Source organism: Amphiura filiformis, chromosome 14 (genome assembly GCF_039555335.1).
Source record: "Amphiura filiformis chromosome 14, Afil_fr2py, whole genome shotgun sequence".
Taxonomy (NCBI): domain Eukaryota; kingdom Metazoa; phylum Echinodermata; class Ophiuroidea; order Amphilepidida; family Amphiuridae; genus Amphiura; species Amphiura filiformis.
This window is the reverse complement of record NC_092641.1, coordinates 66246719-66269936: the sequence shown is the minus strand read 5'-3', so window position 1 is coordinate 66269936 and position 23218 is coordinate 66246719. Positions and strand designations below refer to the sequence as shown.

Genomic DNA, 23218 nt, shown 5'->3' with positions numbered 1-23218 from the left:
ATAAGGTCTACAGGGATGTGCCACTCCAGAGGGTTGATTTCTTGTAAGAAACACCTAAACTCAAATCAAAAAGTCCCTAAATATGCGTCCCAATTGAAAAATTGTCCAAAACTGTCAAATCAGCAGACTTGTAGTTGTAGTACTTGTACTCGAGTGCCAATTTCCATGCCCATGGCTCTGTTCCCGTACCCGTACTCATACCCTATTTTGGTTTGACTTTCAGACCTGTACCCGTACCGTACCCATACTCATGGACTGGGAGTAGCTTTTTGTACCCATATGTTATTAAAAAAACCACTAAATACAAACAAAATAATCAAAGTTTCAAAGCATAAGCAAATTTTGGGAGTCATTTTATTTATTGCCTACACAACATTTTGACTTTTTGATACACAATTGACATCTTCAAAATACATTTAATATCCCTGGCATGGACCTAGACTACTTTCTATTGGTGATTTGGTTCTGTGGAAGGTAGATGCCCAATTTTCCTAATTTCAGGGGGCTTGGTGTTCGGAAAATTAATATAAGGTGTGCGAAAACCTGTTCTATGGACGGACTTGCAAAAAACAAGTTTCTGCAATAGACTAAATGACCCTAAAATATCACCGAAAGCATAATTGAAAAATAATACCCAGCTGTATTCCATCAAATTTTGGTTAAAACATGCTTTTTTCATGATTTTTATAATTTTTACCTAAAATGCTTTTACACTATTTTGGGGAGTGAAAATTTATTTATTTGACAAGAAATGTATATCAATGTATTGAGCTGGATCTTTGAATTAAAAAAGTTCACACTAACTTATTTCTGTGACCCATAGTTTTTGATGAACCGTAAAACCCCGTCTACAAGCATATATAGTGTTTTTTATGAAAGCTAAATTAATTCGAAGCAAGCGTAAATATACCAATACAATAGATTGGTCTTAAGATAATACTTGTTTGTATATGCTTGGATCCGTAATTTATTTGCTCAAACTCCATAATGGCGCCTGGATTAATGTAGCATTCAGAAGCATTCTATATGCTTGTAGACGGGGTTTTTACGATATGCCTTCCAGAAAACCATATAGACTATTATAAGCCATGCGTCTCTACGGCCCTTGGTTTTCCACTTTCGTCCACTCTTGGGCAGAACATGAAAACACAACAAATCAAGAGTTAAGATATGTCTGAATTAATATTCAAAAAGTTCCCACGTTTTACTTTACTCATTTAGGAGTTATTTGGGGTTAAAAATGTGTTTTTCGTGATTTTTTTCCATTTTTGCCCAAAAAAATTGACAAAAACAAGCTATAATTTGAAAGGGCCATAGATCAAAAACTATAGGTCACAGACATTCACCATCATTAACTTTTTTGTTCAGAATAACTAGGTTGATATAATCATGATAATGACATATTTTTTAAATCAATAAAATATATATTTATTTTTTTTTTTTGCAAAAATTACATTTTTAGGTCAAAAATGGCCAAAATAGCACAAAAAATATGGTTTTTGCCATTTTTTTATATTTTAGAGTTGTGCTGTGACATTTTTATTCACTAGTGTTAGACATCCATGTAACATCTACTATAGAAATGAAATTTCTACTCAATTTATTTTGAAAGTTACAGCTATTTTAATATTTGACATTTTTGGGCAAAAATGGAAAAAAATCACTGAAAACCCCATTTTAACCCCAAATAACTCCTAAATGAGTAAAGTAAAACGTGGGAACTTTTTGAATATCAATTCAGACATATATTTACTCTTGATTTGTTATGTTTTCATGTTCTGCCCAAGAGTGGACTACGGAAGTGAAAGATAAATGCCCATGTCTCATAGTCTAATAGGCTATTTCAGCATGAAATACATATTACACTAAGCCAAAAAAGAAACTTATAATTTTTCACAAGGTCATATCTTAAAATCCTGTCTATCAAAATTAACCAAAATTACACACAGGATTGCCTCAATACTCTACTCTAAACACATGTCACTAACTATGCAGTTGTCCAACTGACACAACAGCAAAATGCACTGACATGCAACACCTTCCTGGACCACATTCTCAGCGCAACAGATTTCTTTGGCTACGTTCCAATTATTCGCCTGTGAATGTGATCCCGGAAGCTGTTCTGTGTCAGTGCATTTTACTGTTGTGTCAGTTGGACAACTGCTTGGTTACTGACATGTGTTTAGAGTAAGTATTGAAGTAATCCTGTGTGTAATTTTGTTCATGTACATGCTGAATAATTGGAACCCAGCCAAAGAAATCTGTTGCGCTGTGAATGTGGTCCAGGAAGGTGTTGCATGTCAGTGCATTTTTGCTGTTGTGTCAGTTGGACAACTGTTTGGTTACTGACCAGTGTTTAGAGTAAAGTATTGAAGTAATCCTGTGTGCAATTTTTGTTCATTTTTATGGAGAGGATTTTAAGATATGACCTTGTGAAAAATTATAAGTTTCTTTTTTTGGCTTAGTGTATTTGGATTTTTCCACTTTTATACATGTAAATACATAGACCAAATAATACATTTTACCCAAAAGGTCTCTATAAATTTTTTATTTTATTTTTTTTTTTTTTTTTTGGAGTGGCCCTGGACCAAGAGCTAAATGCTTAACAGAGATGTCACATTTCCGGAATTTTCAGTTTCCAGATATGAGAAAATCTCTAATTTTAAAATGAAAATTCCTTAGAACCCTGACTGGATGATTTATAGACACACTGTACTGTGCAAAAATGGTGATGCAATTTTCCATGTGTATGTGAATGATATGATACTGGAAGTATGTATTCACAGATAATAAATGTTTTTATACTATAAAGTGAAGTATTTTTGCATTTTGCCCCATGAAATTGCATCTCCAGTGGTGCTCAAGTGTGTAAACCCTCTGGCTTCGCCCCTCGCCCCCCACCGGGCGTTACCCCTGGACCCCACCAGGGGCCCTTAAGCGGGCCCCTGGACCCCCGGCCGCAACAGGCGAGAGCTCCGCTTCGCAATTTTATTGCCTTGGGTTTTTTTTCTTAAAGCACCAATCACACCCCTGCCTTTGTTTCCTATTGTTTATTGTTAAGTTCAATGGAGCATATCTCAATAGTGGCACTGGCGACATCCGGGCTCAGTTGTGGTGGATGGTCACATATTTACTTTCAAAGTTATGTCTGTTTTAATAATTGGCATTTTGGTTTTAAAAAAGGAAAATAATCACAAAACTGCATTTTTCAAACCAAATATCTCAGCTCATGTCGCTTTTCAGAAATGCCTGCCAGAGTAATCAGAAAGATGGGACTGTTATTTTTGGATAATTTCAACCTGGCTGACACTTTTGCCTAAAAATGATAGAGCAGATAGACCGCTGTGATCTTTCTACTATGATCATGCAGTGTAAATGTAGTGTATAGTGCTATCTACTGAAGATAGCAGACACACTGCTGATCATGCAGTGTAAAGTGCTATCAACTGAAGATAGCAGACATACCACTGATTACAGTGTATAGGCCTACACATTGATTACACAAAGTACCAGTCCTCTTACCCCTTCTCTCTCTCTATCTCCCTTTCTCTTTCTTTCTCTCTTTTACCTTTTTTAGGGATCTACTTTTTTAGTATATACGCCGTAGAAGTGACGTAGTTAATCGGATTAACTACCATAGCAATAGATGAATACAATTTTGGCTATATCGCCCGCACTACAGCGTTCATGCGGTAACCGATGCATTGAACCATAAATGTCAAAGAAATCCTGATTACTTGCACCTGTAAGATTAGTCTCTTTGAAAAGAGTGGTATTCTATTATATGATTGAAGACAGGTGATGAGTGCAACGTGCTGCAGTGCAGCGCGGTATATTCAAAACTTGTATTCATCTATTGCTATGGTAGTTAATCCGATTATGACGTCACTTCTACGGGCGATAGTGTTACATACCTCATATATAGATTCCTGTCATCTGATTGGTTAAGGGGTACTACACCCCTGTGGTAAATTGTGACTATTTTTGCATTTTCTCAAAAATAATAACACACTGGTAACAAAAGTTATGTATATTATTGGGGCAAGGGATCCAATTACTACACTGAAATTTCAGTAACTCAAGACAAGCGGTTCAGCATATATGATAGGAAATGAGGTACATCCTAGCAGTACCTTATTTCTTATCATAAATAATGAACCGCTTGTCTTGGGTCACTGAAATTCCAGTGTAGTAATTGGATTCTTGCCCTATAATACACATAACCTTTGTTACCAGTGTGTTATTAGTTTTTGAGAAAAATGCAAAAATAGACACAAATTTATCGAGGGGTGTAGTACCCCTTTAAAAGTGCAGTCATTGAATTAGCTATGCCCTCCTTTTTAAGAATTACGTAAAAACTGAACTATTCCCCGGGCATAGTCATTTTCACATCATCGGTGTGCGTCCCGATCAAACTCTACGCGCGCGATAGCGTGTTCGCATGACGCACGCGGCGCCAACGCGCTACATGCCAGTTGCGGTGTCGCGATCAGTTCATAACGAAAAACTTTCTTTGTAAATTTTACCATGGCCTATGAACAATAAAATAGGCCTTTTAACCAATCAGATGACAAAAAGTATATAAAACAAATATTGACTGCTTTATTCGGGTCATAGTTAACATTATAGGCCCACGGTGATCTCAAAACCATGCTATGACCCTCCGCTGTGCCTTGGGTCATAGCATGGTTTTGAGATCACCTTGGGCCTATAATCATAACCATGCCGCTCATAGCAGTCAATATTTGTATACTATCTACTGAAGATAGCAGACACATTGCTGATTATGCAGTGTAATCAACTGAAGATATCAGATATACCACTGATTACACCCCGGGATTAGTGCTATCTACTGAAGATAGCAGACACACTGCTAATCATGCAGTGTAAAGTGCTATCAACTGAAGGGTTTAGTTTGAAGGTGATTATGTTCTTATTATGCTTTTTTGAAATTAATGGATGATAAATAGAATTAGCCCAATTTGCAATTAGCGAGCCATTCCCAAACCAGCGAGCATCTTAGTTCATCATACAGGTATAAGAGTCCAGCACAGAGCCTGCACAATTCTGTTGCAATTAGTGGTGGGTTAAGCCCATTATTTATCTTAATTCGCTACTTCTTCCACAGCAGTTTTTAACATGACACATACAGTGTCATTCACGTGAGGCCACAAATTAGTCCCCCAGATCATTAAAGATAGTCTGATAAATGTCACTTAATATTGCCAAAGATAATTCAATTCATCTCTTGACTTTTGCTGAAGGCTGGTACTTTACATTTATAGCATTGTTTGACAAATTGTGTAGGTTGAATAAACGGTACCAACAAGAAAATGTACGCTCCATTCAAAAAGCATGCTTTTTTTTCTGTAACCATGGCAGCTCTATAAGAGGTAGATTGATGTCCTGAGGTCCCCTTTTCAAATCATCATGCCCCTGTGAAAGAAGACAATAATAACAAGAACATAATTATTTAAAAGCTTTAATTATAAAACCATTTGATGTATAATCAATGTTATTGCATGCAATGCATGGACGAAATCTACCAACATGAATTTCAACCAATGAATTTTTGGATCTTGGATTCTATACCTCCCTGTAAACTTAAAGTGGAGGTGTGATTGAAAGGTCTATTTTTGTTCACGGAGTGAACATTTCCACTTGGACCCATATCTCATGCACAGTTTATCCCTTACATACACTGTGTCTTGAATAGCTATTGTAGCCCATCAACCCTGTGGTTAAGAGGCTAGGAAGTAATTTCTAATGTCTCATACCCGGGTTTATATCCCTTTATCTAATCCTGCCCCACATGACAAGGATCAGTGCATAGTCCTAGTTAGATATGAAAATGGAAAGTTAGAACAAATTACTATACACCTGATCCATGAACTGTGTCTTTTTGAAAGACTCTTCTTGTTTGTTTGAATCGGGGTCCTGCGTCACAACATTTAGCTAGAACAGATAATTTTGAAAGCTGAAGTTGTCTGATGAGTATCAGGGGCAATGTGGCGCAGTGGTACAGGCTCTACCTCACAATTGGAGGGTTGCAAGTTCAAGCCCTGGCGGTACCATCGTGTTGTGCACTTGGGCAAGGCGCTGTAAGTTTAAGGGGTACTACACCTTTGGTAAATTTGAGACTTTTTTGCATTTTCTCAAAACATAATAACACACTGGTAACAAAGGTTATGTATATTATTGGGGCAAGGAATCAAATTACTTCACTGAAATTTCCGTGACTCAAGACAAGCGATTCAGTATAATATGATTGGATATGAGGTACATCCTAGCTGTACCTCTTTTCTTATCATAAATAACAAACTGCTTGTCTTGGGTCACTGAAATTCCAGTGTAGTAATTGGATTCCTTGCCCCAATAAAATACGGATACATTTTGTTACCATTGTGTTATTAGTTTTTGAGAAAAATGCAAAAATAGACACAAATTTATTGAGGGGTGTAGTATCCCCTTAAAGATTTAAGGAGTGCTTTAAATCACACTCATTATGATCATTTAAGGAGTGCAGAAGAGTGTGATAGCACTCACAGAACTCTCACACTCCTCAAAACTCTAAGCCTGTTTTACTGCATGAAAGAACTGAATATTGCATAATGCTTGCCATTATGAACATTTCCTCCAAAAAATAATACTTTGACTTGGTACTTGACTTGACCCCGCCAAAAAAACTCCTGGCGCCACCACTGGCTGTGGCTCAAATAATCATGGCTCAAAATGAACATCATAGTCGACAAACAATAATTTCATCCCGGTACACCACTGTTCGACAGTGTCTCACGCCAAGCAATTCCAAAATGTTGAAAGCCCTGCCACCTACCTTTGATCTGAATTTGTTTACTGTATAGGCCTAACAGTAAGTTTTACTGTTGTCATGACTCTACTTACCAAGTTACAGTTAAGTATGTCAATTGTGTCCTTACACACCCTTCATAGAAATTAATCAATCCATTTACAGATTTTAAACATCTTCACACATTGATAAGCTGGGCCAACTGCAAACCAAACACAAAGACATAATAGCATAATCAGTAATATCAACTTGACTAATATTGAATGTTACTGCAAAAATACCCACACATGTAATATAGTTTGGCAGTGATGTATGTGTGTATTTTGTCGGTCACATTTTCGAATCACACATATAAAGTTAATGTATACGCACGCAAATTAGAAATTCAAATTTTAACGATTAATTTAGAGAATCATTGTTTTTAGATTCAGGATGTATACCAAAATTGCTTTTTAAAAAAAGATTATTTTGGAATCTAATTAGGAGTTTTGCACACTAGTAAACCCTAATTTAATGATTTTGGCTGCCATTTTGGCATGTAAATTTTGACCCAAAAATCAAAAAATGCAACGGCCACTGTCTAGTGCAGGGCAATGCATTCGAAAATAGTGTATCCATTGCTATGGTAATTAATCCTGTTACATTGCTACTTCTATAGCAAATACCCTTTATACTTTGTTTTTTGCATGTGTTTACCATCGGGACACTTTCAGGGGGGTTGGCAGTTTTGCAGCATACTGTCACATGTTTCTACTACGGCTAAATGGGCCACTCTCTGTGACAAAAAGTTGAAAATAGCCCGGTACCACTTTAATTTATTGGCATGATACATGTACATATGTCAGCATAATTATTTATGAACATAATTATTTATGATTAGTGTCTAACAATCACGCCAGGGTTGCGTGCCTTCGCGTATCGCAATAGAGCTTTGCGTGCCTTCGCGATTATGGGATAGACCTTAAAAATAGGCGGTACTGCATAGCAGTTTTGCCCGTCTCATTTCATAGAATTCGGGTGAAGCTTTGACTGCTCGCACTCGCACACAATGGCGGCGGGTCCAGAGCCAAAATTCCCGTTTGTGGTGGGACGAAATTTTGATAGACCTTTTACATTGTAGCTCTGTGCCTGTTATTTTATGGATTCTTCATGTTCTTATTAAAAACAAGTCTGTTACAGACTATATATATTCAAACACAAGAAAAATAGTCCAAAGAATCAACATGTTGCCATGGTAACACAAATTTATTGATGTGGCGGGACGGAATGATAAACTTCATGTATTTGTGAACACAGTACGTTTGTTGAATTTGTATCAAAAGTACTACTGGGATAAAACATTTGTTTCTAACATGGGTATTAACTTCAACTATCCTTTTGTTATGGAAGGAATTATAAAATTCACCCCCCTCTTTATAGTACGCTCATTAAAGCCATATTATAACATTTTCAAACAAAATAGATTAGCATTTCTTTGTCATAAAATGTTAGCTTTTACTGTCAGATATATCCCCTGTTATTTTTGAGCCGAACAACTACGGCAAAGCAAAGAAAATTGGAATTTACTACCAGCACACATGTCACCAAATACGTACCACTCCTTCGGTCATGTTGTGGTACGACCCTTTGTGTGTATCACCGTCGTGTACGTACTGTGTGTTATTCGACTAACAATTCCATCGTAATAATAAAGCGCCCGGTTCGGCGTTTTATTCAAAATCTCGGATTTTGACAAAACTACAGCACCTAGAGTCTTGATTTTTGCAGGGTATATTGGTTTAATAAAGTACAATTTAATCGTGTAAAAAAGGAATTTTAAAATTTCAGTGAGGGCGTCTTCCTCAGCAAATGTTATAATATGGCTTTAATTTGTAAAAATCAGGACAGAATGTGGCGGGACGGAATTTTGTCCACCATGTCAAAATCAACAAAAAAACAAACAATTGATTCACTTTAAAACTTTCACTTCCAATGAAAAATTATTGCAAAATATTGACTGAGAAAGAAATTTTTTATGCCTTCCTGAACTTAAAAAAAAATCATCTCAGAATGTAGCGGACTGGCGGACCATGTTTTACACCATAGACCCTGAAAATAGAATTATTGCTGACATCCTACTACAAAAGGCCTGAAAAAAAAAAAAGAAGTTAAAATGACTCTGAGTCTAGCAATGTTGATGAATTCAAATTTTGTGTACTCAGGAATATTTAGTTGATATTTTGAAAGTATTGACTGAATTTTTTTTGCCCTTCCGGAACGTAAAAAAATCACCTCAAAATGTGGCGGGACGGAATTTTACACCTATTTTAATTTAGTTCTTTATTTTTGCAAAGTCCACTGAGATTTTTTAAGTGCTAAAATTGTCTATATAGAAGACCTTTATAATACCATGAACAAAAAAACCCTATCTTTTTTAAATAATGTAGTAACATCAAATTTAACAATTCTGTCCCGTCACACCGAGAGGGTGCTACGTGTGTATTTTATTGCTTGCATTCCGAAATTGACGGGCAAATTTTACTTTTTTTTTTTGCCGATTCATAATCTTTGGTTAGTAGTCTAACCAGCTCTCGGAGAAATTCACTCCTGTGACAATTTCTAAATTTTAGGTTGAGTGATGACCATTTTTGGCTCTGGACTTACATTGCATACACGCTTGGCACGCTGGCGGGCAGTGGCGGCTACATGATGGACGTAACGCGTACATTGTTGTATGTTCCAGCTTGGCCAAGAATTATGTAATTGATGTATGCATTTATTATAAACCTATATAAAGACCAATGGGGCATTATGATTGTTGAAGAAAATATATGCTTGGTGTTCACGACATTTATTTAAAAGTGGCCAAAACAATGTTGACAATATCCGTTCAATGAATGATTCATGCATTCAATTTCAAACTTGACGTTGAATGCCGGGCAGGTCCCCCACTGTCAAAATCGGACCAGCCAAATTTACACGCTACAGTAGTACAGAGCCTGAAAAATAAGATCCCGCAAATCACAAATTGACACACGTATGGGAGCTGCCATGGGGTGGTCGGGGTCGCCGGTGTAAACGAACGCGTCACCAGCAAGCGTCCTACGCGATCAATAACGTGTATAGGGCGCATAATCGCGCATTCAAGTGCGCTGTACGCGACCGGTAGTTCCTGATATATGCGATGACAGGGTCAATGGCCGCTTCTGCCCCCATCAGACTTTCCTGCCGCTGTGGCAAGTGGCAGGGCGTTTCAACCAATGACAAGACTTGATTGTGTCCTTTTGTCTGCAATGCGTGTGTGCCATACCGCTCAGCGGCAAGCGGTCCAGCACCCTCAGTTGTCAACCGTCTGGATTGACGACTGAGAAAACTATGTGGAAAAAAAGTGACGGATTTTGCAACAGGATTCCTGTGCCGTGGTATAGAAATTGACATTTTGACCGAGTTTGTTGTTTTTATAACTTCAGAGCGCAATCTTGTCACAGCGGCGCGGTACAGCCGCGCCGCTAGCATGCTAGTCAGTCGCGCTACAGCGCACAACCAAGTCGCATTGAATAGTTTTCAATAGTACAGGGAACCCATACCATAGTGGCTCTGCACAAAAAAAATGATAGGGCAGCGCCAATACCGATCATACCGTAGGTATGCCAAATTTGCCATCAAACCGCATCATTTTATATATCAAATTAAAGCCCTTGAGTGAAGAAAGCCAATGAAAACCTTTTTGTCATAGCACTTTCCGTAGCAAAGTTACATCTAGTCAAAGATTGACTTTCATCAAAAAGATTCAGCTAGCAAAATTCCCAAAAAAAAACATTTCGGGGGTGTTTCTAGATCTTAGTCTCATGACGATAGCAGCTTTTTTTAATGGAACTGCTATCAAAATCCTCTGAAATTCCATGTGAGTCAAAAAAAATCATATATGGGTCAAGTGAAGTAGACAACATATTTATGTAGGTTTCCTTGAGCAAGCGGTTCTTTTAAATTATTTCAATGTAAATGTGCATTGCCGGTTTAGGCCATTTTGGCCGACTCTAGCAAATGTGTTAACTGACGTTTCCCTCTCATACCTATAGTAGGAATTCCAATTGAATGAACGCAGCTTTCAATAGCTGTACTCGATCCAACGCGACCGTATATCGCGTATCAAACTACAACGCTTAACGCATACGACCTTGGATACAATGCTAACCAATCAAGAGTGCATTTGGCATGGTTAGATGCACTTCTGTGTTAATCACGCACAGTCGCACACGCTGGCGTACATCGCACAGTGTACGCAAAAAAACCTCACGCTATTGAAAGCTGCGCTCAATCAATTGGAATTCCTACTATACATACCGATCAAATGATGTGTCTGTTTTGCCCAGTTTTTTTATGTTTGCGTTGCGAACTAGATTGGAATTATGCTGGTTTCATACTACCCTGACGCTTGCCGCTTAGCGGCGTGTCGCACACGCATTGCAGACAAACGGACACAATAAAGGCTTGTGATTGGTTGAAACGTCCTGACGCTTGCCGCAGCGGCAGGAAAGTATGCTGGAGGCTTTAATTTAATAGTCTAAGCAAGCGGCAGGGTAGTATGAAACCAGCAATCAGGGTCCTGGCCCGGGTTGAAGGGTGACTGACACTGTTGACATTGGTCATTGCCGATTGCATGCAGCACATGAGCAGCTGCATAGTGCATGCAGCGTCTCTGGTTTGTAACCTAGTCGTACTCGTTAGTCTATTTTATTTACTTTAAAATGTATAAAATTATCTGTATCCACACAAGTGACACAATACTTACAAATCTTCACACAATCACGCAACCACACAGCTAGCCATCGTTGAAATAAAAGCAGAATCCATTGCCGTGCTGGTACAACGCACTACCGCCGACATGACATGGCTCAGCAACACAGCTAGATAAGCGAGTCAGCGAAATACCGATACATCGATTAGGCCGTCATGGCCATGCAAGGTTGCCAGTCATCAAGAAATCCTCCGTCCCCCCCTGGCTCATCTAAAGGATAAACTGCTCCCTCAACAAAAAACGGAAGCCATTTATGAGATCCCCTGCGGTGACTGCTCCAGTTCCTACATTGGTGAAACGGGCCGTTCCTTTGGTATCCGACTCAAAAACATTTGAATCCAGACCATTTACGTGGGCAAATCGCAAATCTTCTGTCACAGGCATTCTCAAATCTGCCATTACAGATCACGTGGCCTCTACAAATCACTCCATCAATTGGGAGGACTCTACATTTATTGATCGTGAAGCCGATAAGACTACCAGGTGGCTGAAACAAGCCATTTGGATCCGGACAGGGGGGGACGGAGGATTTCTTGATGACTGGCAACCCTTTATTTATTCCCTGGTCCTAATCGATAATCGTGATCAGATTTTGCCAGGCCGGTCTGGATCGGAAAAACTCTGGTAAAAACGCCGCCATTTTGTCATCGGAAACACAGTTTTTAAATTCCAAAAAAAGTCAACATTGCCTGATGTTCATGACTTAAAACTTCGTGTATGTAAAGATTTTCGGACTTAGATCATAATGGGCACACCGCAACTCTTTGATTTTGAGAGATTTTGCCCATAAAAGGTCGTCAAATCACTGCAGAAAGCGAACCGGCAACTGACAATTTTCGTATGCAACACACGCAACATGCATGCACTGTCGAGCTGTCATGCATGCAAACCATTACATTGGCAATCATTGCGTGGATTGCAATGGTGACTTTCCATTTCCAGTACGGCATGTACGGTTTATGTTTACGTCGATACTCAGTAGGATCCTTTCAGGACGTAATGCCGGCCAAGGGTGCAGAAATGTACACATTATTTTATGCCATGGATTGTGTGTAAAGTTAAAGTTGAGATAACTGCAAGAGTTCATGTACTAATCGGACATGTCAGAAGAAAAACACTACGCCGTGCATTGGCAATGTTTGCACACCAGCACTGCAATGAATAGCAATGCACAGTACAGGGAGTGGCACTGCATGATCCCCGGCCAGGACGCCGATCGATGGTTGCATTCATGCATTTGAATCATCATGGACATGGCCATCATCATGATGATCATGGCGGTATGGGCTGATCATGATTACAGTACTTCTGCAAAGTTAACTGACATGAATGTTCGGTAAGTAAGTACCGTAGCTGAGATCCCCTGACATGCCTGCCCTGAGTGACTGAGTAGCTCCGAGTCCCAGTTCCAATTATCACTCTCAGAAGTCAGAACTAAACAATCTAATGAATAATATAAATATACCTGGTGGGATTCCGTCATTTGACTAAAACATGACAGTGGCTTAGCATGGGTACGCAACTACCATGCTACGGACGCACATGCGTTTGCAACTGTTTTATGGGTACATATATGCGTATGTATTTATGGATATGCAGTGTACGCACGCATTGTGTGCAAGTGTTATGGGTACGCACACACGTGTGTGCTTATTGGTATATGGGTATGCACACACGCAATTGTTTATGGGTACGCACATGCGTTTGCAAGTGTTTATTATATGACTCATACAGCTCAAATGAGAAGTCACTGCATGCAGCCCATAAATCGTGGCTCTTGAGCCACACACAGTACTTTTTTACATAGTGGTGTGTTGGAGACTGATCCTTAACTTTGCTTTGCTTGTGGGCAAGCACAGCGCTTGAGTAGCACTAGCAAACACTTGGCACCCGCAAAGTGGAACAAACAACTGTGTGCGTAGCCACAAACACTTGCGCAAAAACGTGTGCTTACCCATAAACAGGTACGCGACCGCGTGCATACCCATATTCACTTGCGCGCATATATCCGTAAACACTTGAGTGTAGGCCTATGTACCCATAAACGTTTGCAAACAAATTCTATAGAAAAATTATCAAATTCGTATTCATCGTGGAACATATACTCTTTGCGTGGCTGTGCGTAGTAAGTAGTTGTACGCAGATAGCCTCGCTGATATGGACGCGTAGAGTAGCGTTGTACGTGCGACGTGCGTGTAGTTAGCATGATTTAATAGTCGCGGAGTAACAAGCGTAGTTGAATGTTCCACGATGTACATGAATTTAATATTTTTATATTAGTATCTTACAATTTCAATTTCGCCACTTTTGAAGCCAATGTTTGAATCTATTCCTGAACATAATTGACTGATTTATTGCTCACGAAGCCGCAATTCAGTACAACCAATGTCAACCATCCATGAATATTATCATTTTTCATAGTATGAACCAATCAGAGCAAGCGTTAGTGACATTTTAGTGACAATTTTGTTATAAAAATTATAAAAACCACAGGATTTTTTAGTCGTGTATGAAATAAATGCGTATCACTTATTGCTCGAGAAATTGTACAAAATAATGCACTTGTACTGAGATGTTGATGCGACTTATGCACTCAGCCTTCAGGGCTCGTGCATTAGACACATGAACATCTCAGTACGTACTCTGCATTATTTTGTACAATTTCTCTCCCAACAAATGATACACGTTTATTAACCTATAATTAGTTGTATGCTGCAGCAGCATACAAATTAAAAATAGTTGGTATTTTATTTTTAAAAGAATGCTGATTTTTTTTAAATACTACCTAGGACTAAAAGTTTGTTCGGCTTATAATTGATGAAAAAACTCATAACATCATGTCTTGAGATAGAATGGTGTGCACACAGTTGGGTACAGCACTTACCTTAGTTCCATGTTGTGTATTGTGTGACTGGTGCACCCTAATGTGAATTTCCGCAAGCGTGAGTTGGGATTTCTTTAGGCCCATGCCATGGCATAGGCCTAACATAGGTGCTGACTCTGGCCTACTCAACGACTAAATTGGGCTAGGACTAAAAAGGTGTTTGTTCTTTATATGATTTTTAGCTTGACATGAAGTCATTTTTTCTTGTACTTTTGCCAACAGCTAGGTCAGTGTGAACTATTGCAGCAACTTTAGTCACATGCCACAGTTGTGAGGAGAATGTGACTTTACAAAGATCTACAGAGTGAACAAATAGCATAAAGACCTGGTATGTACAACTATAATTTGTAATTTTTATTTGATTTAAGGGCATGCATTTGTTAATACTGTGATTTCATCTAATAAATAAATGGAAGATGCAACAACATGTTTATTTTACAAAACAGCATTTGTACATCACCTAGTTCATTTTGCCAGATTTTACGTGATGATCAGGACGCCGCAAAATACTGCAACATACAAACAAACAGCAGTTACCGTAATAGAAATGTTGTTGTGTCACAGTATTGTCTTGAATTATTTCATTTTACAGAATATGAACTTGCACGTCTGGAAGAAACTGGTCTACAGCAACAAGCAAATACCAGAGACGGATGGCCCGGAAAAATTGTGCCCCCCCCCCAGCATCATCTACTTGAAAGTAGCTCCTGGCAATTGGATTTCGTACCAGAGTGGAAGTCACCTATGACATAGTTGCCCAAGATCAAGTCAACCCACCACGCTAAGTTTGATCTACAATTGGAAATCAGTATAAAGATTATGGTTCTCTTTCCTAAACATTAAACTTTGTTTGTTTTGAATGGGAACGAGCACTGCTAAAAAAGACTTGTAACAAGTCGAGTCATTCGAGTTGAGTTGGATTCGACTTGATATTTTAGGACCCCAGACACGACTCGAGTCTGAAAATAATGACTTGAACTCAAGCTTTAGGACTTGAGTCTCGAATCCAAATGACTTGCCTCGAGACTTCAATGATTTCACTTGAGACTCTGGTGACTCGGACTTGACTCTTAAGACCATTTGACCCGACTCAGGGGTGGATTCAGGAATTTTCAAAGAGGAGAGCCATGTCAAGTGCCGATCTGTAAAAAATACATAAAGTCAGGCGCCGCTCTGCAAAAATTATAGGGGCAGTGGGCACGCACCGGTGCCCCCCCCCCCTCTAAATCCGCCCCTGACCCAAGTTGTATTCAGTGATTAAGTAACTCAATTTTCAAAAATGCCTCCTTTGGCCCTCATGGAGATAGATAAAGTTAAAATTGTGTTCTGTTTTCAAATTAAAAGAAAAAAATGTAACGTTAATTGAATTTTTAAAAAAATTGAAAAAGTGACGGTTATGAATGAGGTTAGTGACTTTGCATCAGTTATTTTTCAGGTATTGTGAAATATCTAAACAATCTTAAATTTACACACCCAGTTTTTGAATTTACACACCCAAACTTCAAATCCTGCCTAAGACCCTGTTTCACAATACCCTCAATACAACTGATGCACAGTCATTAACCTCTAATCAATGCTTTTCTTTCGCATTTAAGGGGTACTACACCCCTGTGGTAAATTTGTGACTATTTTTGAAATTTTTAACAAAAAATAATTACACACTGGTAATAAAAGTTATGTACATTATTGGGGCAAGGAATCCAATTACTACACTAAAATTTCAGTGACTCAAGATAAGCGGTTCAGTATATATGATAGGAAACATGGTACATCCTAGCGGTACCTTATTTCTTATCATAAATAACAAACTGCTTGTCTTGGGTCACTGAAATTCCAGTGTAGTAATTGGATTCCTTGCCCCTATAATATACATAACTTTTGTTACCACTGTGTTATTAGTTTTGAGAAAAATGCAAAAAATAGACACTAAATTTATTGAGAGTGTAGTACCCCTATAAAACAAATATTTTAAAAATATTGTTTAAAAATTAACATTCCATAGTTAAAACTTTAAAAAAATTGACAAAGATGATAGAAATTACTGATACATTGGGCATATACAAATGGGGAAGATTTTTCTTATTTTTAAATTCAACTACTAGCCCCTCCCAGGTTATAAGCCCACCCCATTTTTTGCCGGGGGCCACTTCAGTATGATAGTGTACACATGTGTGACCAAATCTTCTTTAAACACCCCTAAGCAGTTTTACCATACCAAGAAATTTAAGCCTAAATTAGGTAAGTTAATATAAAATATACCCCTAATGCAGGCATGGGATTTTCCAGTGGAAACACTGGAACCAGACTTTTGTGATGTCAAAATTTCCGCAATTTTATTAATTTTCAACCCTTTTTCAGGTGTTTTGGCCAATTTTACGTGAATTTCCAGACTTTTTCATAAATGCGTAGTCCCATGCCTGCTAATGGGTTATTTGGCTAGTACCGGTACCAAATATTTGTAAAGGTACCCGAAACAAGTTGTTCAGTTTCAGAAAACTATATTCTTATACCTTATTCTTGAAAATCAGTGTTTTTTAGACCCTAAATGCGTCATTCGCGTAACTTGCCTTGGCTAAAAAAAACACCCCTTTTCCTTGTTTTTTTGGTCACACATGCGTACAGACCATTTATTTGAGTGCCCCCCCCCCTGCATTTTTGGAATTTTTTAAAGTGAAATTGACCATCTAGGGGGTGGGCTTATACCCGAGTGGTTACGGTATTATTACTTTCTTCTTTTTCTATTTAATTTAATCCCCTCTGAATACATTGCCTTTCATGTGCACAACCTAATGTAGGCCTGGTTGCATAGATCTATCTGTGAGTTTATACATATCAATATTAATATCATGACTGTAGTAGCCTAGTATAAGGCTTATGGTTTCACATCATTTTTGTACGTGTCAAGCTATTTAGTAAAGAGAGACCACTTTGGGCCGGTTTCTCGAAACATGGCACATGGTCAGGCTTCCTAAGCCACCAGGCTTAGCCTAATTTAATAGTCCTATACCAGTGCTTACAGTTTCACAGTGTACATCACCTAGAAAAATAAATCAATAAAATGGATCCACATTATTAGGGCTAGCCTGCTGGCTAGGAAGCCTGACCACTAGCCGAGAAACTGGTCCTTTTGTGGCTACATAGGGTCCCGTGCAACAGTTTATGACAAAGGTGCCAGCCGGGTTAGAATTAATTGTTAGAGTCTCCTCTAACTGTTTAACCTGTGAAAAGTGAATTGAGATATTTTGGCTCAAAAATGTGTTTTGTGACTTTTTTTCCAATTTTTCCCCAAAAATGTCAAATATTAATTGAAATTAGCCATAATTAAAGAAAGTTGAATGCAACCTTAATTTTTGCCCTGAAAAATAGAGGTAATGTGAATATCGAATATTATATCTGTGAACAAACAGATTCCACCATACCATATTATTGAGGCAAAATTTGGGTTAAAACATGCTTACTTCATGATTTTTATCATTTTTACAAAAAATTCCCATTTTATGCTTTTTGGGGGGGGGGAGAAAAATTTATTTGTTTTGACAAGAAATGTATATCAAGAAGTGTATGTATTGAGGTGGATATTTGAATTGAAAAAGTTTAGTGACATTTTTGTGACCCTCAGTTTTTGACCCATGACCTCCAAAAAACCAGAGGCCATTTCAGCATACATATTTATTTGGATTTTTTTAAACACTTTTACATAGGCTTATAATAGCGGAGATGCCACAATAACAGGTCCTATGATTTTAAAAGATTTAGAGAGGCCAGTGATTTTGAGGTTTTTGTGCTTCTAAATGGTGTTAAAATTTATCTACACATTCCGATCATATCATTTTACCAGGTTGTTATTTCTGTAAAGTGACATGTGTGTTGAAATGCAGTTTTTGTGAGTACAATTTTTACCAAAAATGTGAATATTAAAATAGCTATAACTTTGAAACTACATTAAGTATGAACTTCATAATTCATATTTGCTGTGGAGAATTATACATGTCATATGTACAGGGTTGTAGCTAGGATAGTTTTTGTTGTGGGCAACATTTAATGCAAATCTTGCATATTTGGCAATTTTTTGCCAAAATGGGCCAAATTCTTGACTAATCCAATAAAATTGTGCAATTTGGGCCTCGTGAGTGGTGGGCTCCAGTGCTAAAGTTGCAGCTGACTGGTGGGCTCCAAAACTGAGTGGTGGGCTCTGCCACAGTGCCACCCACTACCGCCCACTGTAGCTACATCCCTACATATATTCAATATTTGTTAACGAAAAAATTGCATCTCTATATCTTGATGAAATAGTTGGAGGATATACATTATTTTGGTGATTTTGTACAATTTTGACCGAAAAAAGTTAACAATGGTAAATAATGGAAAAAACAAAATTAAAGATATTTGGAATAAAGAGTATACCTGTATTGATATGAATGTGTACATCAAAAAACAAAAAAGTCAATCATTGCAACTTTCTAAAACCAAATGTTTTTGACCTATGACCTCTTGAAAATCAAAGGTCAGCATAAAATGCTTGTTTTGGGCTGTAAATTGCTGATGCAATTTTTGGGTACAAATTTGAAATTTGGGTTTAAATGGGCATTTGTTTTGTTGCTATAGGCCTACAATTTATACAAAAGCTTTAACTACAATTGATGTTCTTGATGTTAAATGGTACCACAATTTCAGGATATTTGCAGAAGTCACAGGTTGTTCAGCTACCATAGCAACTATGTTTCCCACCATTTTTCAGTTGATTTTGATGGCAAAACTGCCAAAAACTATTTTATGTTGACATTTGATTTTCAAGAGGTCATAGGTCAAAAACTTTGGTTTCAGGAAGTTGCCATGATTGACTTTTTTGATGTACACATTCATACCAGTGTATTGGTATACTTTTTATTTCAAATATCTTTAAAAAAATTAAATTTCATTTTTTACCATGTATGTAGATAAAATTAACTTTCTTTGTTCAAAATTGAGCAAAATCATCAAAATAATGCATTTCTCCCAAAATATTGCATCAAGATATCATATAAAGATGCATTTTTTTGTTAACAAATATTGAAAATAACAAATTCACAAACTGCATTTTTTTACCAAAATATCTCAGCTCATTTGAAAATGCCAGCTGGGTTAAAATTTAACTTCATATTAAGACTTGCTCTTACTTAATGGTGGTGTAAGGTGTTCCTCAAGGCAATGTCATTGGTCCTGTTCATTGCATTTTACGGCAAGATTAGTGATCAATGATGATGCTTTGGATGTTCCAAACTCTACAGAAGTTTGGAAGTAATGTTGATGATTTGACCATTGGTGAGAACAGGGCCCACACTACAGGCTCTATCAAAACGATTGGTACCCGTCAATTTGGATGTTTATTGAAAAGCCTGCCTTTTCCAAATGCAACATTGGAAACTCTTGAAATCTCCAGAATGTATAGTTCATGACTTTTTATGGCAGTTAATCTACAAATTATTTGGATCTGTTTTTTATCCGACATTTCAATTTTTTAATTCAATTTTAGGTCTGTTAAGAATAATTAATTCGAATCTGGTTTTATCATTATTAAATTTTTTCTAGTGTACAATATCAAATAAAATATGTTATACTTAATATTGTCATAATATTGATATTTGTAAAAATGATGAAAAGCTACAATGTGAACAATAAATAATATTAATAAAACAAAGCACGTGTTACAGATCTTTAATAGTAATTGTTTCATGGCTAGTAGAACTCAATACATGTACTAGTCTCCAAAATTAGACATGTTGATGTTAGAGGTTAATCACTAGATATGGTTTTGTTGTAGGACTTTCAAATCAATGCACGAGCCGCTTTAATGTTTTGTAGAACAATCAACAATGTGGGGGACAATCACTGTTATGCGGGCACCTCACTGAAAAATGGGTGATGGTGATGTGTGGCCGACATTTTTCAATTAATGTTCACCCAATGACCGACCCTCTTTGTTTGCTGTTATCCAAATATTTTTGAACTAATGTTAGATAAGCTCTCACCAAATTATCCTTTTGAGTCAACCAGAGTGTGCAATTTTCCCTCACTGAATTTTCCCAAATTTTACTCAATTTATTGAGGCTCCTGTTTAACCCAAAACTTGCTAGGTTTCGCTGAATGAATCCATGGGGGGGGGGGGGCTTTCCCTACACTCTGCTGTTTCAAGCAGAACATTATATAACTTATTCTCGGCAAAACTTATCCCCATCCCAGTTTTCTTCTACCCGAGCTCTATACATCGCTCCAATTTGAATTAGAAATAACATACAAATGGTTAGGGCTATGCTATTATGAGCCCTGGGGAGGATAAAATGGAGGGGGGATTTGTTTAACAAAAAAAAAAAAAAAAAAAAAGGGGGAAAAAAAAAAAAAAAAAAAAAAAAAAAGGGGGGGCCAAAATTTATTTGCAGGTTGAAATGAGGGGAAAAACTTTTGGCACACATTTATGGGGCATGACACCTATCAAACAGTACGGAAACGTTCAAATTTGAAATAGGCCTATGTTTTGCTCGGCCCCATATTTTGAGATTTAGATTATCAGTTTTTCATCCACACCGGGAGAGCCTCGGAGGGACATGAGTGGTAGGCTTAGATTATTTTTATAAATTGTTCGAATACAATGCAATGGCCCTGAGCAAATCGCACCATTTTGGGCGGAATTTGCCCAATTTTAGAAAAAAGTCCCAAAATGTGTCAGTGACCAGAGGCAATGACCCGCACGGGTTAAAACAAATTGCGGCCCCATGAAACTCCCTATCTCGGCTTTGAAAATTGTTATGACACCCCTTCCGCGCACAAATGATTCCACAAAGTTCAGGTGTTTAATTCCCGTTTAATTATTAGGCCCCTATAGGCCTAGCTAGGCCTATTAGACCTAGATTCCATAAAGTTCAGGTGTTTAATTATATTCCTAGGCTTATATAATTAAACACCTGAACTATAATAAGCCTACTGGTCTGTTTTGTTCCCTTAGGCCTAAGCCTAAAGTCCATTTGGAAAGCGCGCGAAAGTTTTGTAGGCCTATTGATTGTAAATCAACTAGTTTTTCAAACAATATTTAGGCCTAGGCCAATTATAGGCCTAGTCCCAATCCCAAATAGGCTATAGGCCTATCATCATGAATGTTATGACCTAGGCTAGTAGCGCTTCTTCCCACCCCCATATTTTTATGACCCCCTATATAGGCCTAGGCCTATTCATGGCCCATCATACCCCCCCCCCCCCACCATCCAGTTAATACTTCTACAGGGAGTAGGCCTAGGCCTACTGATTTGGAGGTATCGCATAGAATCCAAGATTCTGAGCATGGAGTTGTTAATGATGTGTTTTTATTTACTTTTAAAAGTGTATTTGCATTTCTGTTTTTTAATTTTGTATAGGGCCTACCGCCTAAATAGTTGTAGGCGTACTGTACAGGCCTATTCTATATAGGGCCTAAATTGCATGTTGATAATTGCCAGTGTAAATGTATCGCAGGGCCCCCGTTAGACCAGCTATTTGGTTGAATTGTGCTACCCTGGATTATGAATAAAATAAATAATAAATAAATAAGATAGAATTCAAGAACTCCCCTAAAAAGTAATGTAATATGATTTATAATAGGCCTAATTATGATCTAGGGGCCCTACTATCACAGCCGAAACTGACGAAGGATCCGCAATAACCTCCAACCCGATCCAGTCCCCTAATGTTTGTGATTTATTCCGTATTCATTACGTGATAAAGATTTTAGGGGAGTAGGTCGAGATTGAGGTTCCTGCGAACGTCGTCTGCTGCCTGGGTAATCGATATCGACACAATTTACAGTCTCAGTAACAGACTCAACGGATCGCTTACATAGCAACATTGACCGGACCTGTGAATGAACTTTGACGCCATGAGGTTATTACAAAAGCTAAATTTTCTAGAAAACGGCCCATAGATACTGGAATATATATGGCTAAAATTTAGATTGTATTTTTTTCTTCCTATGGTATTAATTTAGAGTCATTTCAGAATGTAATGAAATGGGGAAGATCAAATGAATGTCTATGTTTCTCTTTGTTTTTATATTTCTAACGATGGTGCTCAAAAAATCCCTACACCACGTTAATTTGCGTATTTGGGCAATCATATTTCCCTGAATCCGCGATAGTAGTATTCAGTTAGTCAACAGGCCATAATCCTCCTTCCCCCCCTGGATCCGGAGACCAACTCATCACGCCCTCTACGGTGCTTCCTGTTGTCCATATAAGGTTAGGGTCGGTCAGTAATTGTTGTTTTTTTTGTTTTTTTTAAAAATATTTTGCCAGATACAATAAGTTCACCACAAGATACCATGGTAAAAAACGATTTACATGAGTTTTAGGCCTGTTTTTGTAATATATCAGAGTCGTGTGGTGCGAATTACAAACAGGGTAAAACATTTTGGATATTTATACCAAAAATACTTTTTGGGTCTGTCGTAAAGGGCACTATAAGCCTTTTTTGTTTCAGGCCTAATGAACGGAACAACAACATCACCTAATTATAAAACAAATCTATAAAAATTCACGATGCTCCAACGATATTTGACGATTTGACCCCCCCCGATGACCCAAAAATGACCTTGGCATTTTGTTGTCTATCGTCTTGTAGGTATCCACCCACCAAGCATACAATGTTAGTTAGTTACTTGCAAGGTATTAATAAGAGAGGCTATGACAACCTCTGAGGAGTAAGAGAGAAGACAGCAGGATGGGGTCACCAGTATAGTATAATCCAA

The 23218-nt window shown here is 37.8% G+C and overlaps 2 long non-coding RNA genes across 2 annotated transcripts; one reads left to right on the top strand and one right to left on the bottom strand.

The window, feature by feature from the left end:
- Positions 1-4187: 4187 nt before the first annotated feature.
- On the bottom strand, positions 4188-11713 carry LOC140170455 (uncharacterized). Its single transcript, XR_011861549.1, has 3 exons — positions 11580-11713; positions 6904-7010; positions 4188-5436 (listed from the first exon to the last, which is right to left on the bottom strand). It is a non-coding gene; the product is annotated as an uncharacterized lncRNA (long non-coding RNA).
- Positions 11714-12245: 532 nt separating this feature from the next.
- On the top strand, positions 12246-15531 carry LOC140169123 (uncharacterized). The gene is made up of 3 exons (XR_011861362.1): positions 12246-12921; positions 14692-14797; positions 15062-15531. It is a non-coding gene; the product is annotated as an uncharacterized lncRNA (long non-coding RNA).
- The last annotated feature ends 7687 nt before the right edge of the window (positions 15532-23218 follow it).